Source organism: Olea europaea, chromosome 11, assembly GCF_002742605.1.
Source record: "Olea europaea var. sylvestris chromosome 11, O_europaea_v1, whole genome shotgun sequence".
NCBI lineage: Eukaryota > Viridiplantae > Streptophyta > Magnoliopsida > Lamiales > Oleaceae > Olea > Olea europaea.
Genome location: NC_036247.1, coordinates 5,013,336 through 5,019,613, shown reverse-complemented (window position 1 = coordinate 5,019,613; position 6,278 = coordinate 5,013,336).

Sequence of the window (6,278 nt, the reverse complement as noted above, 5' to 3'; positions counted from 1 at the left end):
TCATTTCTTACATTTATACTACATCACTCTCCAAGCTTCACGTTACCAGCTTTCGTACAACCATCATTTTCGACAACCTTTCTCTGAACCAAGAAATACTTTGGTGGGATGATCGCACCATTTTGCATGGTGCGATCGTCGAAAGGTGACCGTCACCTCATTGGTAATCAAGTCTCAGGGTGGGCTACCTAATGAGGTTGTGGCTCCCCATTCGACGATTGCGACCATCTCACTAAAGTTTTCTCCTCTGAACTACCCTGTGATTAGGAGCGTACCATGAAAACATGATGAGCTCAAAGGCAGTTGGATAGGCTAAGTTATAATTGCGATCAAGGGCATATCACCTAAATAATAATTGATGATATCCTCAGCTTTCCAGATCATGTAGCTGAAGAGATGGGGATTCCTTTTGTTTTCTTCAGAAAATGATTGCTTCTCTCATTCTGAGGTAATTTTTGTTAGAATTTTGGGGTGACCCGAATTCTTTTGTTGAAATAATTATAGAATTTTAATTGAAGTGCACATTAAGAGGAATTCTAGTTGGAATGCTTTGAGGAATCCTATTCAAGTTTAATTGTCAAATTGTATTTAAAGTTCTATTTTGAAGTCATTTGGAATTGGAATTTGAGTTGGACTTGAAGAGTTCAAATAAGGAAACTTTTAGGCATTTTATTTCATTTAAAACCCTACTTTTAGGAATTGATTTTTCCTATAATTATGAAGCTCCTCTCTCAGTTTTGTAAGAAGCAATTTTGCTAATTTGTACTTGTTTTCTCTGTATTGTTCAATAATAAATATTGTTCCTCTATGATTAACCCTTTTTGTTCTTTTTTAGTTTAAATCTTGTTTTCATGGTATGATTTTATTTACTTCAATATTGTCATTAAATCTCATTCTTTACAATCCGATTTGGGATCAACAAGTGGTATCCGAGCTTGGTTCCTTTCGTAGATTGGTTGAGATTTTTTTGGGATGACTGGGTTAACGTGTGATATTCCGTAATTAGATCGCAATATAAGGTTTTTTGTGGCAATTAAAGATGATGGATGTTCTGGTGCATATAGATTTGGATGGTGCGTTGCTAGGTTTTGAGAAGATGTCAATTGATTGGGCAACGGAGGAGAAACAACGGAAGGATTAGAAGGTTTTATCGCAGATCCATCTTCATTTATCCAAGAATATTCTGCAGGATGTCTTGAAGGAGAAAACATCGGCTATCTTATGGTTGAAACTGGAGCAGTTATGCATGACTAAAAGTCTCACAAGCAAATTAGCTCTAAAGCATAAGCTAGATTATCATCGCATAGCAGAAAGAGGATCACTGGAGGACCATATTACAGTGTTCAAGGAAATAGTTACAGATCTAGAGACGTTGGAGGTTAAGTATGATGAAGAAGATCTGACCTTGATCCTGTTATGTTCGCTGCTGGCTCTTAAATGTCGTTTTAGGACACCATTTTGTATAGTCGGGATACTTTGACTATAAACGACGTCTATGATGCTTTGCATTTAAAGGAAAATTTGAAGTATTTGGTTAAAACTACATCGAGGGATGATGAAGCTCTTGTATCTCATGGTGATCGACGGAGGGACAGATCGAAGAATAACAGCAATTTGTTTTGCTTCTACTGTAGACGTAAGGGACATATTTGGAAGGATTGTGATAAGTTATAGACTAAAGGTGATTTAGCTGCAAATCGTGTAGCACAATCTTTGACGTCGACAAAACAAATGTAGTCGAGAATTTTTCAAATGACGAAGATGTAACGTTAACCATGGTATCTGTCTATCTGATGTAGAATCTAGGCTTGACGAGGAGTTGATTCTTGATTCGGCATGTTCATACCATATGTGTTTCGATAGAAATTTATTTCAGACATATGAGACTGTTCAGCAAAGTAGAGTTGTAATGGGAAAAAGCAGTCTTGTTGTATTACTAAAATCGGTCAAATTAGATTGCGATTACAAGATGGGACGATTAGAACACTTGGGCAGGTTCAACATGTTCCAAATCTGAAAATGAATCTCATCTCCTTGAGTGCCCTAAATGCAAAAGGGTATAAATTCTCCGGAGGAGGTGGAGTTTTGAAGGTCCAAAAGGGAGTCCGGGTTATACTGGAGGGACGGAGAATATCCCAATTGTACATTTTGCAAGGGAATGCAGAACCAGTTAAGAGGAAACATTTGGACAAGTTTAGTACCATGGTGGAAGTTCAGTTTGGTACAATCACTCTTGTGTTAGGCTTTGAGTCGATTCAGAACACAACTAAGGTGAGCATTGGTGATTCTGCTTTGCCACCAATTTCAGCGGATATACTGTATTTAGTTGCTGGGGTTGGACTTATCAAGCGTAGGTACTATGGTGTCAGTAATGTTTGGAATGCTTCAAGGGACGTTGAAGGGGACAGTTCTAGTAAGGGGTCTTCTGGTCAAGCATCTGGTGTAGTTCTTGCTACAGGGTATACTTCGACCCTGTGTGATCAACATTAATTTCGAGGAGAAATTTTGGGAACCCTAGGATTGGGTTCGAGTGTCGCTTGTGGATGTCGGGCAGAGGACGATTGTTTGGTTTATATGGAGTGTTTGGTTACTGTGAAGATGTGATATTGACCGTGGTACCTAATGTAGAATCTAGGCCTGATGAGGAGTGGATTTTTTATTCGGCATGTTCGCACCATATCTTTTTTTATAGGAATTTATTTCAAACATATAAGGTTGTTCAGCAAGGTAGAGCTGTAATGGGAAACAATCAGTTTTGCCGTATTGCTAAAATCGGTCGAGTCAAATTGCAGTTGCACAATGTAACGGTCAGAACACTTGGCCAGGTTTGACATATTCCAGATCTGAAGAGAAATCACATCTCGCTGAGTGCCCTGGATGCAAAAGGGTATAAATTCTTCCATATCAGTTGTGGATGGAGTTGGTATTCAGTTTATACATGTAACGGAAAGTTTCACCTCTTGAACTAGCTTTTGGGGTGAGAAAGGCCCAATATTACCTAACACTGGTGTTTATGCTGATCAATCAAAAGTAGAGGCAATTTTGAATTGGCCCAAGCCAAATACTTTGTACGATGTCAGAAGTTTCCAAGGATTGGAGCTCTTCTACCGTCGGTTCATCAGAAATTCTAGCACTTAGATTGCTCCTATCACGGAATGTCTTAAGGGACGTGATTTTTAGTGGATCGAGGAGGCAGAGACCAGCTTTCAATTAGTCAAGCAGAAGATGACAGAGGCTCTAGTATTGGCACTTCCTGATTTTGAAAAGGTGCTCGAAGTAAACTGTGATGCGTCTGGAGTTGGCATTAGTGGTGTTCTGAGTCAGGAGGGGTGTCCAGTAGCCTTTTTCAGTGAGAAGTTGTCAGGATCGAAGTAGAACTATTCCACCTATGATCTGGAGTTTTATGCAATAGTTCAAACCCCGAAGCATTGCCACCATTACCTGGTACAAAAGGAGTTCATTCTTGTCACTGATCATAAAGCTCTGAAGTACATCAATGGTCAATACAATCTAAGTAGACGGCATGCAAAGTGGGTGGCATATTTGCAGGAGTTCACATTTACACTAAGGCATCAAGCAGGGAGTCTGAATCGTGTTGCAAATGCATTGAGCCGTCGCACATTACTCCTCACCATCGTGAGCATCGGAGTTGTAGGTTTTGAGGCATTTCCTAATATGTATGCTGTAGATCCTTCCTTCGAAAAGATAATTCAAGAGATAACTGATAATCAACAACATGATTTTATTTTGCATAATGGTTATTCGTTTCGTGGATTACAGTTGTGCATTCCAGATTGTTCACTGAGGCAGTAGATTATTAGTGAACTTCATAATTAAGGACACTTTGTGCGAGATAAGACGTTGGTTTCTTCTGAATATATTATTAGCCCAAATTGAGTAGTGACATAGCGCACTATGTAGAGTGGTGTTATGTGTGTTAGCGATCCAAAGGAGCACTCACTAATGCGGGATTGCACATTCCTTTGCCTTTACCTGAAGCCCCATGGATTGATGTCAACATGTATTTTGTGTTAGACTTACCCTGTACACAACGGGCAATAGATTCTATTCTCGTTGTGGCTGACAGGTTGTCAAAGATGGCTCATTTTGTAGCTTGCCAAAAGATAATGGATGCTACTTGGACTGCTCATCTTTATTTTAAGGAGATTGTGCATTTATATAGTATTCCCCAATCAATTACTTCTGATCATGACACCAAGTTCATGAGTCATTTCTGGAGGAGTTTGTGGGAGAAACTGGGAATGAAGTTGAATTTTAGTAGTGCTTACCACCCCAGATAGATGGTCAAACCGAGGTAGTGGATCGGAGTTTGGGAAATCTTTTGAGGAGTTTTTAGGGACTAAACCAAAGCAGTGGATTTGGCATTGCCTCAGGCAGAATTTGCTTATAACTGGTCGACGAACAAAACCACAAGGTTGAGTCCATTTGAGGTTGTCTATGGTCGGAACACATCCAAGGTACTTGACTTAAACCCTATTCCACGTGTGGATCGTTTCAATCACAAGGCCGATGAGATGGCAGAACATCTTCGACTTATCCATGAGCATGTGAAGTTAACCATTTGGAAGAGTAATGCTGAATACAAGGCTCAGGCAGATAACCATCGTCGTCTGGTGCTTTTTGATGTTGGTGATTTTGTTTGGACAGTATTAACTCGTGATCATTTTCAAGCTGGGGAGTATAACAAGCTTAAGGAGCAAAAGATTGGACCTTGTGAGGTACTGCAGAAGATCAATGATAATTCTTGTAGGCTGCGCCTCCCCAGTCATTTGAAGGCTCTGATGTCTTCAATGTGAAACATATAAGTCCTTGTTTTGTGGAGCCCAATGAAGCTAATGTGAACTCGATGACGAGTTCTTTCCAACTCAGGGCGACTGATGCAGGAGGTTCCGAATCAAGTGAGGTAGACATGTCAAATAGCACATTGATGGCATTGAGATCTCATGAGATGGCGAATCAACGCTAAGATGGAAGGTGATTGCAACAATTTCCTTAATTGGGACAATTTTGACACCATTTTGGTAATTTAGCTATAACTTTGGCTACAGTCATCAGAATCGCCATTAAGACCCCAATCCGAAAAACTCTTTTTGGCATGCACGTTGTGGTCACTAGCTATGCTTGGTGGACATCAATTTAGAGGTCAAAATCCGCTATTTTCCCTTTGAATTTCAATTTTTAGTTATTTTTTTCCTTTTATGGTAATGTTTCGTTTGCCTTTTTCTAATTGATTACGAATTCGATTTGAGCCAAATTTTTGGCAATTACTTCGTTTATTAAATATCTTATTTTGGTGTGATTTTCGAGATTTTGCTATTTTTGGCTAAATTTCCATAATTTCGTATTTTCTCAACTATTTAACCCGATTATTTTTCATTCATTCCAAATTTAATAAAAGTTTAATTGAATTTCAGAGAATTCTCTTTGTCCTTGGGAAATTTCATTCGTGTTCTTTTTTGAAAATCCTCTGTTGGAGCTAGCCTGCAGGATAATCGTTATTCTGCCTAGCTTCATCCTTCTACTTACAATATGTTTTGTTTGTTAAAGTCGGTACGTTAATTTATGAGAAAAAGGAATTGGAGGTTCCAACTTACATTTTTCCCCAGTCTTTCCCAATGTTTTAGCTTTATAGCACTTTGTTTTTAGTAGACATTTTCCACCAACTTAACCGATAGAAAAATTTAAATTAATTAATATTCCGCTACATTTTTATTGGGCACTTAAGGAGCTCAATTTTAAGGGAGAGATTCCCATCACTGTGGACAGCGTTTTCAATCACGGCCTTTTTGTATTTATTTGTTGATTCTATCAATGATGGTTACACTTCTAAGAGTCATTGCTTAATCATTGATTAATAGAACTGCGTGATGCTAACTTTTGGAACAAGTTAAAATGAGAGTCGAAGAAGATGAAACTTTAGTTTATTTGAAGATTTTTAAAAAGCCAAAAAGTCATATCTCTTAACACTGTCTAAAAGGAGTTCAAACAATAATCTCGCAAGTGCGAACTTTATCCATTAATCGGAGCTTATTTTTGGATTAAATTGATCAAAATTCCATAATCTAATCAACCATTAGCCTCATTTGGCCTCTACAACAGAATTTTGGTAACATTTTCTAGTTAAAACAAAAATATATTCAAGTAGTTCCAATTAAGTGTGATCGTCAAATGTACGATTATTATTACATGTTATGCCTCTACCTACGTGGCAGGCCACGTGACAGCTAGCTAATTAGGCCATGCCTTTAAATGACTCT